General features: G+C 42.7%; 1 protein-coding gene across 4 annotated transcripts in view; it reads right to left on the bottom strand.

Moving 5' to 3' along the window:
* The window catches only part of Elmo1 (engulfment and cell motility 1), a 535,377-nt gene that overhangs the window by 183,788 nt on the left and 338,325 nt on the right, over window positions 1-13,264 (bottom strand). The window lies entirely within an intron of this gene.

Raw genomic sequence — 13,264 nt, 5'->3', positions numbered from 1 at the left:
TTGCTCATGACTATAGAGTGAATTCACTGGTCTGAGGTAATGAACGCAGTATGAAGAGCAAGCAGGGCTGCTGCCTTTAAGTTTCTGCCTTGATTTCCCTTAATGGTGGACTGTAATCTGGGACTGGAAAGCAAATAAACTCTTTCCTCCTCTGTTAACTCTGATCAACATGTTTTAGACTAGAAACAAAAACTAGGTACTCATTCAGCTCACTGACTAGAAATAACAGGAGATGGAGCTTAAGGGGTCACGTGGGATCAGAGTTCCGACTGAACTACAAAGAGAGTGAGAGAGTTTCTATCATGGGAAAAAGATTAAGGTTCCTTAAGATGTTTATCTGAAATGGTTTAATACTACTTAAATAAATAATTATTAAATCACGTGAACGCACTCACTGTCTGAGGTAGAAGGACTCTCCTAAGTTCCATGCTAGCCTGGACTTACACATAGTGAATTCTAAGGCAGCCTAGGCTACTGCTTAAAAAAAAAAAAAAAAACTAAACAAAAATCCTTTGATTATTTTACTGAAGATTCACCTCTCCATCTCAGGTGGGTTTTGAAATTACAGTGCTTGGATGCGGGAACACAGCTCTGCATTTTCCACTCTTGCTGTGTTAGTGCTTGGAAAAACTGACAAATCCTGGACTCTCAATTTCAGGGACTGTCAGTTTGCTCATTTGCCTAATAAAGATGACACAAAATATGTCTCCTTTAATGCAAGGTTAATACAGATTAAGGAAGATTAAGAAAATTGACCTAATCAAACCATTGAATTTTCATCACATAATTATGTAGAATGTTATATATGCCAGTCTCTGTTTTTGGTGCTTTATTTTTTTACAGTTATTATTCAATTTTCACAGGACACCCGTGAAAAAGGTTAAATCCTTTTTGCTTTGCTTGATTGAGACATGGTCTCACTAAGTAGCTCTGGCTGGCTTGGACCTCTTTATGTAGACCAGGCTGGCCTCAAACTCATAGCAATCCACCTGTCTTGGTGCCATACTCTGCCAAGTGCTGGGATTAAAGGCATGCGCAGTGTTAGACTCGAAGTGGCCTTCTGTCCAGAGCAGCAAAGCCAACAAAGTCCCTACATTAGAAAGTTCTTCATCTCCTCGAGTGGACATATTGTCCTAGAGTACTCCATTCCGATTAGTGCTGGCTAATCATTAAACACCCCCTTCAAACATAGAGAAACCAAACCTAACCACCAGAAAAGCCTCTGTGGAGACCATGCCCACACATTTTAGGGCCTGACTTAAAATAAGCCAGCAAGTGTGTAGGCCTCACCACCATGCTGTCCTAGGGAAGCTCCCGCCCATATTTAAAAATAGACTTGTTTGGCTTGCTGCAGGCTCCTAGGTCCAGGATCGCATGAGTCACTAGAGAAATATCCCGGTCGGCTGCTCCCTGCTGATTGGCTGCCTTTGTGTGTTCTAGGTGAGTCAGAAAGGATGACTCATGGTTCATTCGAATGACAAAAAGAGCATGCTCTCCTTTCCTCTCCATTAGCCATGTTTTTCAGGCTTTATTGGCATCATGAAAAACATCCCAGGGAGCAAGGGAGAGGGAAACGCACGGGGGCAGTTGGAGAATTGGCAGCACTTATTTTCAACAGGCATCGCTATTTAAAGCACCTTTTATTGAAGCAGCAGAGACATTTGGAAGCCTGAGCCAAGAAATGATGCTCAGCCTCCTCCCTGGAGGTCAGTACCTGGCTGTTGGCACCAAGGGGGACATTTGCAGGAGGTAAAGGCAAGCTCAATGCACCCCATGCATGACACTCACTCCTCTTGGAGAAGCTGATGATAAAGTGGCTGGTTGGATCATACTCTCTTGTCTGTTACATCAAAGTCTTTGCTAAGAAGAGACTTCTTCAGTATAGTCAAGCAGTGAGTCTGTGGAGAGGGCAACATAAGCAGTTCTCTGCATGCCTTTCAAGGGACTCAAGACCTCACAACAACATGATAGTTAGAACACTAGAGATCAATTCCTTTCTTTCCACTCCAGAAAAAATTGTGGGGTTATTAACCACAGAGGTGAAATTGGCAGAAAAATAACAGAATGAAGTATAACAAGCTATGGATACACTTCTTATTAACAAGGGACACATCCCATGACCCCTGTAGGAACTAGAGGACACTGATACTATTAAACCATGCTCATACAGTAAAAGACTTTAATTTTTCACTTAAAGGAAGCATCCCAACTGTCAGCTTTAGTGACTTGTACCATTGTTATGCAAAATAAAGGTGCCCCTGAGCACAAGCACTGAGATGCTATGGCAGTCAATCTGACAACTGAAACGGTTACTATGTGACTAATGCTTGGAAAACATACACAGGTAGGAAACACTGAGCAATGGGAAGATCCTAGAGAGGAAGCCCTGGGATGCTGCAAATGATTACAGTTACTATAGACACATTAAGTAACCTAAAAATCATGCAATGTCTATTTCTGTAATTTTCTTTGTGTGGGTGTGTTTTTACGTATGTGATGTTTGTGTGTGTACACGCATATATGCTTGGGAATGCTCAGACATATGTATGAACATGTGAGTGGAGGCCAGAAGTCATGACAGATTGCCTCTCTTTATTGTTCTTTACCTTGTTCTTTTGAGACAAGATAGTTTACTTAAACCGGAGCTCACTGATTGGCTAGGCTGGCAAAGAAGCAAACTCCACCACGTTAGGGTTCTACCTCATTCAGCTTTCATGTGGGTAACAGGGATCTGAATCTGGCTGTTTGTGTTCGTGTGACACATATTCTACCAACTGTGCCATTACCCCAGCATGTGGAATTTTCAATTTAGTAAGTTTGGAGGCTGGTTGATCATGGGTAAACAATGTCACAGAAAGCAAAACCAAAGGGAACGGGAACAACTGTACCACAAAAGAGCAGACAAATGATTCCGAGCCAGGGGAAGGAGGACCTGTTTCGACAGCATTGGTATTTATTTGACTAGCATAAGAAGACAGGTGGTCTCAAGTCCACCAAATTCACGAGTGCATTGTTTTTTCAGAGCAATTTCCCAGTCAGGCTCATTCCAGACTCCACTGACATTCAGACTCCACAGTCCTAGGGTCACTGTCACCCGGAAACCTTGTGACTGAACATGTACACATCCTCTGCAAAGGATGAGCTTCTGTCCCTGATCTGTTCTGTCTGTCCAGAGTGAGGTGATGGATAAAACATGTGGAGCAGAGACTGGCTCAGCCCAGGCTCTCAGCTTTGCAGGGGACTGGTGTGCAGTGAATTCTGTCTCTGCTTTAAGAAAATAGGGTAAAAATACTTGCCACCTACTCATCTACAGGCTTGTGCTCACAACGCTCTGAAATGTTCAGGAAGAAAGAGCTTTAGGAAAGCAACGTTTATCCTTTCAGGGACGGCTGGTGACAGTGAGACAAGCCAGTGTCTGGGACACACAACACACAGGCAGAGTGAGACATATACCCTAGAGGCACAGGATCCCGACTGCTGAGCAAGTCTGCATTCCCCATCCAAGGCTGAAATGTCCATTCCTGGGAAGCAGGGCTACAATGGCCTATGCACTTAAGGATGCATGGAGAGATGTGATCTGGAGAGGAATTAGAGAGCATTTTTTTCCCCCGTGATTCAGTACCAGGGACGGGAATATTGGAGAATTTAGGACATATGAGAGATAGTCCATGATTGCCTGCTCAGCACCCAGGGCAGGAAAGGACTGATGCCCCCAGTACTGAGTGGTGCTGAGCAAATACATTGGGCAGTAAAGGGAAAGCACAAACAGGCCATGCATAACTCTGAGTTAGAGTTCTGGGGAGAGCAAGCATGTATAGAATAATTGCCCTGGATTTCAGAGGGCCCAAGTCATAACTCTGCTCTGACATAAAATAGGTGTTATATTTAGAGGGTGAGTTGTTTAATTTCCCAACACCTCACAGAGTTAAGAGAGTGGAGAGACAAGATGCAAAATAACACGGACAGAGTTATGGCTCCTGAAAGTCACAGGCTAGATTCCACGCTCTCCCCCTAGCCTCCCCCCCCCCCCCCCCCCGTGATAGGAGAAAGAGCCTTTAAAGAGATGATTAAGAAAAAAACTAACTAACATTCTAATCCAATGTGGCTGGTATCCTAATAGGAGAAGGAGGTGCGTGGGACACTGGGACAAAAGAAAAGCCTTATAAAGACTCGGGAAAAGACAGTGTGCCTAAACCAAGCAGAGAGGCTCCACGGAAGAATTCAGCCCTTCTCAAACCCCGGTCCCAGCCTCCCAAAAAAAGATAAATATAAGCCACAGAATCTATTGTATTTCATTAGACCAGCTTTATAAAACTTACATATCTGAGCTGTTGGCAAAGGGGGTCACATGGAGATATGCAAACAACCTGGGCCGATGCTAGAATGAGGGTTGCTCTCTGAAAAGAGACAGAGGGGTCCCTTTGCTGAGATAATATCCACGTACTCATTAAATGTGGAGAGGTTGAGCTGGTGCCAACCATCTTGGAGCCTTTAACCATATATTCTAGTCTCTTTGGTGCAGGAAGGCACTCTGAAAACTATACAAAGAGAAACATAGACACCAACCCAGCCACAAAAACCTTTGACCTACAATCTGTCATGCTTGCAAGATATGCTGGGGCAATGGTGGCACAGAGCTTGTAGGAGTGGCCAACCAATGTCTGATATAACCTGAGGACCACTCCACAAGAGGGAAGCCAAGTTTGAAACTTGTTAGATAGTCAGGAACCAGAGAGACTGGATAGTCCAGAGACCTAAAATAAGAACCAAATATTACTGGCCTTTAAAAAATCAATGAAATGATTCCTAATAATTTTCTGCTATACCCACAGTTAGGTTCCTTTTCCAGTCATCATTGGAGAGGCTTTCTCCAGCAGATGGGAGTAGATGCAGAGACCTACAACCAGACATTATTTGGAGAAAGAGTCTAAACTGGAGGTCTCCATTGGCTCCTACTCTTGGAGCTCTGAGTATTCTGTGGAAGAGATGTTAGAAGATTGGAGGAGCCAGAGGGGATGGGGGACACCAGGAGAACATGGCTCGCTGAATCAACTAAGTGGGCCCATGGGCTCACAGAGACTGAAACAGCCAAGCACAGGGCCTGCATAGGTCTGCACCAGGTCTTCTGAGAACAAGATGCAGCTGTTAGCCTGCTGTTTTTGTGGGACTCCTAACCGTGGGGGTGGGTATGGCTTGGACTCATTTGACTGTTCTTGGGCCTCTTTTCCTTCTGTTGGGTTGCTTTGTACAACTTTGGGTGGGGACTTTTCCCTTGTCTTGTTGTTAGGTTGTTATCTCCTTTCTGAAGGGAGAGAGAGGGAGTGGACCAGAGAGAGAGAGAGAGAGAGAGAGAGAGAGAGAGAGAGAGAGAGAGCTGGAAAGAGTGAAGGGAGGAAACACGGGTCAGGATGTGTTGTATGAGAGAAGAATCTATTTCAGTTAAACACATGCACATGCATACATATGCACATACATGTGCGTGTGCGCACACACACATACAAACACACACAGACACACACACACACACACACACACACCTTACGTATCATCAGTCCTTCTAGAGAGGTCTGATAGCAAACAAATGCTAGGGAGATTGTAATTTGAGCTTAAGTCTAGGAATGAGAGCAAATCAAGAGACCATCTATAAATGAGAGTCACACATGTATTTTGGTTGTCTAATTTTCTTTTAAAAGGAAGACACAAGACAGTAAAGTTAGATGAAGCTTATGTCACAGGTCTAGTGACACAGCAATGACCTCACCAAGGTTTGGACCCCCATGGCAGGAAGTATTCTAAACAGATTTTCAATAAATTTATGTGCAAGAGAAAAATAAAAGGAACAAAGGTCACCTCACAGCCTGAGTTTGTAGACATTGTAGAGGACTAGGCAGAGGGAGAGCTATGATGGCATGAAAAGGAGGAAGGGTGGCACTGTCAGCAATGCCAGTGTGTGAGAGCAGAACAACCCGAGTGTGTTTAATATAGTAAACTGAGGTTCATTATTAATTTATGGAAGGTTTCTATCCACAAGCTAAACCCACACCACTCGCCATGCCAGCTCTCCCTGCAGAGGGTAGAACATGCCCTTTGTGTTTTAACAAAAGGGAACCACAGTGAAGTGGCTTTTCAAGGGACTGTATCTGATGCCAGCGGTTCCTGAGTGCCACACGGACTTCCTGTTGCTTTCAATGACCTTAAAAGCTGATTCCACATTGATAGTTATGTTTCCATTTCCTTCCTTGAATCATCCAAAACCGGACTGACCATTCTCTCCCTGGGTTCTAGTCAATTCCATCAACTAACCCTTACAAGTCAGGAAACAAGTAGATTGCTGCCACCTGCAGCCAAGGACTTACTAGGCAGTGCCCCAAACTGGACTATGTGACATCACAGGCTTGTTGCCTTCGACAAGTAATGAGGGATGAAGACAGAAAGGTTTGGTGGAAAACAGGCTGGAGATGAAGAGTTCTGGGGTAGAACACACAGAATCACTCATTCACCAGACTTTTCACCAATCACAACTGCATAGTGGGGGATTATTATTTTGTCTAAATAGATGATATTGAGATGCACGTGAAGAGGCATTAATGGCTGACTTCAAGATATGATTAGTGTATTTGCTGATATGATAGTTTACATAAGCGACCCCAAAAGTCCTACCAGGGAACTTCTACAACTCATAAACACTTTCAGTAATGTAGCAGGATACAAGATTAACTAAAACAAAACAAAACAAAACAAAACAAAACAAAACAAAAACAGTAGCTCTCCTGTACACAGATGATAAAAGGGCTCTCAAAGAAACCAGAAACAACACCCTTCACAATAGCCACAAATATAATAAAATATCTCAGAATAACTCTAACCAAACAAGTGGAAGACTTGGATGACAAGAACTTTAAATCTCTGAAGAAAGAAATTGAAGAAGAAACGAGAAAGTGGAAAGATATCCCATGCTCTTGGGTAGGCAGAATTAACATAGTAAAAATAGCAATCTTACCAAGAGCAATCTACAGATTCAATGCAATGCCCAGCAAAATTCTTCAAAGACCTTGAAAGAACGGTACCCAACTTCATATGGAGAAGTCAAACAAGATAAGCATCCATCACAAGCCCCTGACCAATAGCTAACCTGAAGCTTTCGTCTCACCTATATCATGCTCATCCCTTCTGTTGGCTCCAATGTCTCTGCTTAAAACATTCTTGACTTTTCTCTTGCTTACTGGGCTCTCATCTTATGTGCTACAGATTCTAAACAGCCCCAGGTTCATTCCAGCCTTGAATGCTGCCTGCTTCAGACCCATCTGCGTAGGCTCCTATAACCCGGGCACTGCATCCCAGATCTGCCTTCACCCCTGGGAACTACTGCTTTTATTTTATAGCATAGCTTGAATGTGAGCAATTGAGTACACACCAGTGCCATAGAGCATGTTCGCATTAGTTTGGTGTGGACTTTCTCGTGTCCATTGATTCTTACTATAAAAGCTGCTGCATTACCTGAATACTAAACATCAATTGCATCTTAAATTCTTGAAGAAGTCTCTCCTTCCATTTCCATTCTCAACTAGAAATAGAAAAATAAATGGCAATCTTCCTTGCTTGGAGATTTCCTTCTAATATTATCCTGTTAGATTCCCTGAATTGGTCTCATGTAACAGTATACTTGGGGCTTGTGGGGGCTCTCTTCCTAGCTTGTGGATAGCAGCTTTTGAGGGAACAGGGGTATCTGGGAATAAATACGGAGCCTTATTTCTGCTCAGCAAATACTCTACTACTGACAAACATTCTCCACACCACACCTCTTTCTCTCTGTGTGTTCACACGGCAATGAAGAGAGGCAGAGAGAATACACTGTCTCTTTATAAAATCCATTGTGAGGGCCACACTCTCATGATTTTATCTAAACCCATAATTACCTCTCAAAGGCTCCATCTTCAGACACCATTGCCCTGTGAATTTGGCCTTCAGTGCATGTACAGGGTGAAGTATATGTGTTTATGTACCGGGGTGGGGGGTAGAGGGAACCTGGGCCTTATATATTATCATCAACGAAATGGTAAAGCTTCCAAATAACACTTAATATAATGAGTTACTGCTGCTCTAAATAGTTTAGTTCACAAGGGCAGTCACATGGATGCCCAAAGGGTGACAAATGGATGCACTTTATATCATATACCTACCAAGCGGGCAAGACACACAGATTATAGCATGCTGTGGTCTGTGTTAAATGGTTTAATTTGCTTTGCAATACCGGTATTCTTTTCTAGGAGGACCTACATTGCTTCTCTCCTCCAAAAGCTTCTTATCACTCTGACTCAGATCACAAATCAAAAAAAGATACAGTGCTGCATCTACTCCAGTAGACTTCTTACAGTGAGCAGGATACTCTGGGTCCAGCTGACTTAAGCAGACAGGCACTTAGCACTGTGTCTGGTCCTATCTGCATAAAACTGAAGAACAGATTCACCAATCTAGCTAGTCTTAACACAGATGTAAAAGGAGAAGCAGACAGAAGGGAGGACCATTTGATTTTCCAGAGACCTACATGTTAATAGCCACTGCATGAGCCTGTAGGACCATTCTACATTATCACGAGAGAAATAAGCAAAATACTATGCCTTTCCTGCATGGTTTCCTTATGGGAAATTTCCCTGTTGAGTCCAGGTGATAGTAATTCAAGCATATACTTCATTCTGCTTCCTAAGCATTGACAACTTCCATTTAGATAAGTACAATTTTGAATTTTACTTACTGACAAAAATTCCTCTCCTCATGGCATCAACACTTTGGAGATTTAATAGGAAATGTATGCGCTAATCCAAAATAATTAAAAAGGGCATTTTTTTTCATTTTTTCTTTCATTTTACTTAGGAAAGGCATTGCACTATAATGCTACCCAGTAGAACTTTCTGTGATGATGGGAGTGTGTGTGTGTGTGTATGTATAACATTTGCAACAGTTCTAGCACGACCTGCTAGATTTTAAAATTTTACCAATTTCAACTTGGTTCCTATTTAAATAGCCACTTGGGACTAGGAGGTGATGTAGTGGGCATCACAGTTTTAAGATTTGACATACACAAAAACATGAAATCATCCTCAACCTTATTGTCAACCCTAAGGTAATGGTTGTAGAGGTGGCTTTGTTACAGACATTAATAGCTGCGGTTCTGTACAAATAGTTCTTGCAGAATGCAAGCTGGACAGAAAAGAATCTATAAGTAAAGGAAATCATATGATAAAAATATGAACGGAGATGGAAAAGGCAATGTAAACAGCAGGTGTGGTTGTTGGGTCAGGTTGACACGGGTCCGAGTTAATCATTCAAGAATTTATGGATGATGAATCCCTCCTGCTTCTCCAGGTGATGTCATTGTCTGCAGCGAGTCTTGGAAAAGGCACAGCACTGCAGCCTTAAAGTAGTACATGTTTTCCAAGCCTTGTTACTTCATGCCTTTTACAGGTTTCTCTATCAGGGAAGGGCAGGACACAAGTGAAGCCCAGCGGCCTGCATGGCAGTTAGAAGAAACATGCCTCCTTGGGTTTAGATCACAGGGACTCAGTAGTTCTAAAATCTATATTGGAATAGGAATTTGGGCAAATGAGAGAGAAGTAATACATGTAATAGGCAGTGTCAATGCACTGCAGGGAAGGAGAAGAAAAACTGCACTCCGGTCATATTGCTGCACTGACCTTGGCTGTCCCTATAATGACCACAGGGGAAAGAAACAACACAAAGATTAATGCTACCATTTGTCATTTTATAGCCATAAGTCTGAGACTGCTGAAGGCCATATTCATCATAGACAGATTACAGAACCCTGAAATATAAACAGGAAGCTCTTTGCCTACCTAGATGACCTAGTGTAGGCTCCTCAGTTGATGGCAGAGTGGTCTGCGTGGTGCAGGAGGCACAGAGAGCTGAGAGTCAAGCCTCTGTCATTGCACTTAGGTTTAGTTCTGTGCATATCTTTTTAGTTCATAATTTCTTCCTCGTGCTTGTGTGTATTGTCATTGCTTTCTTCTGCTAACCGGCAATACTTCAGTCAAGTGTTCTACTATGGTTCATCTCTGGATGCTTACAGATCTAGTGAAAGGATGGGGAACAATGCAGACATGCTGCTTGAAAACCATAGCCAAAGAGACAAGATGATTGTACCACGCCCTGAGGACTGGAGAAAAGACTTGGGGGGTATGAGCACTGGCTGCTCATTCACAGGACTCTGTTCCTAGCATCCACAGAGCAACTCACAACCACCTGTAAGGCCAGTTTCAGAGGATCTGTTGCCCTATTCTGGCATTTCATATGTATGGTACACCAACATACATGCCAGCAAAACACCCTTACTCATAAAATAAACAAAATCTCAAAAATAATTTTCATGTGCATATCTTTAAAATAAAGTTGCAACCTCTAAAATACTGGCTGAAGCTAAGGGAAAATCAGAGCATCAAATAATGGATGGTAGTAAGCTTACAGCCAATGCAGAAGTTAACGGGTGGACTCCCAGTCCCACCCAGGGGCAGACTACAGAGGAATGGCTATACACTGAGTACACAGATACGGTCACATATCTCCTGGATTTTATTCTCAATTTGGAAGGAACATACAAATCTAACCAGACTTTTGAAAATAAAGAGCTTCATGATTTTTGTTTTACAATACACGTGATTCTTTTTTAATATGTATTTATTTATTATGTGATGGGGGAGAGTTTTCTGTTTTGTGTTAATTTCATTGGTTAAATAAAGAGACTGCCTTGGCCCTTTAATAGGACATAAAATTAGGTAGGCGGAGTAAACAGAACAGAATGCTGGGAGAAAGAAGCTGAGTCAAGGAGTCGCCATGATTCTCCTACTCCAGACAGACGCAGGTTAAGATCTTTCTTGGTAAGCCAGTTCGTGGAGCTACACAGATTATTAGAAATGGGTTAGATTGATATGTAAGAGCTAGCCAATAAGAAACTGGAACTAATGGGCCAGGCAGTGTTTAAAAGAATACAGTGTCCATGTAATTATTTCGGGGCATAAGCTAGCCATGTGGGCGGCTGGGTGCCAGGGATGCAGCCCCGCCGCTCCTATTACAACAATTATGTATACAGCATTCCTTCCATGTATGCTTGCAGGCCAAAAGAGGGCACCAGAGCTCATTACAGATGGTTGCGAGCCACCATATGGTTGAAGGGAATTCAGGACCTTTGGAAGAGCAGGCAATGCTCTTAACCTCTGAGCTATCTCTCCAGCCCCCATACACGTGATTCTTTTCCTGTACTCTTGACAGCTCTATTTTACTTAAGACAGTTATGTATTAGCTGGCAATGCAAGCTTCCTACTTTGCAGTCTGCTGCATTAGAAAGTTGTAGGGAGAGACATACCTTGTGAAAAAACTAACAGATTTTCCTGGGTCTATGGTAGCAATTAATTGGAGATTTCCATATCTTAACAATTAATGCTGCTAGGAACTAAGAAATGCCAGAGTCTGATTCCCTGTATCTATTAGCAGGAGACCTTAATCCAAAGCTAAGCTGCTCAACTGTCATGTGCCATCACAGCTGTGGCTACTTGTCCGTGGGCTCAGAACGCTGGAATCCCAGCTAGTTGGTGGAGATCTCTATGGAAAAGATGTAGGTTCTATGGGGTGAGGACAGTGAAAATTGATCACAAGTGAACTGAAGATGCCCAAATCTGAGAGATTTTGGATTCCACCCTCCCTCATACCTCACTCCATCATCAGCAAGGCCAAATAACACATCTCTAAAGCACACCCATGAGCCTACTGTCATCTCTCTTGGATTGGATGCATTACCCTACAAACATCATGTCTACTCCTCCAGTCATGATTTATTTGTCATGGAGAAAACAAGATCCAGGAGCACCAGAGGGAGGCTGGGTATGAGATAGCCAAGCTGACCAAAGGAGGACAGGGGGCTCGCAAAAACAATAAGGCTAGTCTTTACAGTTTGGGCCTGGGTCCCAGTAAGTGCCTCCTGGGGGCTACTTCCAAGGTGTCATTGCCCTGTTCCCAACAAACTTCTAAGCTTTATGACTAATTACTCATATATGCATTCCTGCATCTAATTCTAGTAAAATGAATTGTAGTTAAGAATACTTTCTAAAATATCTCCCCCTAATTCAAAAATGGGACCACTGCAGACCATTCCAGGGTGAAAAAAGTCAGAAAGAGATTGTAGGTCAGGACTTGTAAATCCAGGTGAATCCAGGAATAGCCCTTTGCTGTTGCTCCTCTGCCCCGTCACTCCACCCTGGAGGGTGGACTTACTTGGCACATTCACCTCTCACTGGGTAAAATAAACCTTGCTTATCTCGCTTGCTTCACCTGTGTCCTGCATGCATGGAGTTCTTTTGGAGCACAGGAGCAAAAACTTCTGTGTCTGGGACTGGAGGGAATGCAGAAGAAAGAGTTCCTCTTTATTTCCAACCAATCTCCCACAGCATATCCTCCACACAGTACCCAATGTCATGGGATAGTAATGTAGCACACACATTATTTTCCTGTATTGGATGGTATGCTTGTCCAGTTAGGTAAAATCTCTTATGGTACTGAGAGCCCCAGGAGAGGTGGCTTCTGCTTTTTACTCTTTCCTTAAACACACACATGCCATTATTTTATAATCACAATGTGCATTCTTATCATACACTGGATACAGAGCACTTAAAATTAGGAAAAGAAGGGGCTGAAGAGATGGCAGAGAGGTTAAGAGAATTGACTGCTCTACTAGAGGACCCTGGTTCAATTCCCACTACCCACATGGCAGCTCACAAGTGTCTGTAACTCCAGTTTTAGGGGATTTGACAACCATGTCAAAAATCCACCAATGCACATAAAATAAAAATTAGGAAAAAGAAACCATTTACTATCTTTTGGGTCCTTGCTCCAAGCTTTATTCTAGAATTGTGAGTAAATACCTGCTGCTATGGGTATGAACTCATCTTCAAACTTACGCAAAAAATTTCTACTGATAACAAAATGGTTAAAAACACATGTAAAGTGTGTGTAAAGTCAGCATGTATAAATTAGAAAGACAAAGTGAAAGATGGTGTGCACAAATTAGTTAACACTGCTGTTTTCTGTGCCTCCCCTGAGCTAAGCGTTGCCTTGGTTTTGCAGCTGAGGTGAGCTATGGGATAAAGGTGCTATTATTAATCAGGGTGAGGCTCTGAATGCTTTACTAGAGAGATCAATAAAAACCTGTGGAAAGAATAACCAATTGATCCACAGACTCCCACTAGAACTTGAGATTGAG

The sequence above is a fragment of the Microtus oregoni genome, unplaced genomic scaffold (assembly GCF_018167655.1).
Source record: "Microtus oregoni isolate MIOR12 unplaced genomic scaffold, Mior012 000115F_ref0000277, whole genome shotgun sequence".
Taxonomy (NCBI): Eukaryota; Metazoa; Chordata; class Mammalia; order Rodentia; family Cricetidae; genus Microtus; species Microtus oregoni.
Note: the sequence above shows the minus strand (reverse complement) of the source record. Positions and strands in the feature narration are given on the sequence as shown.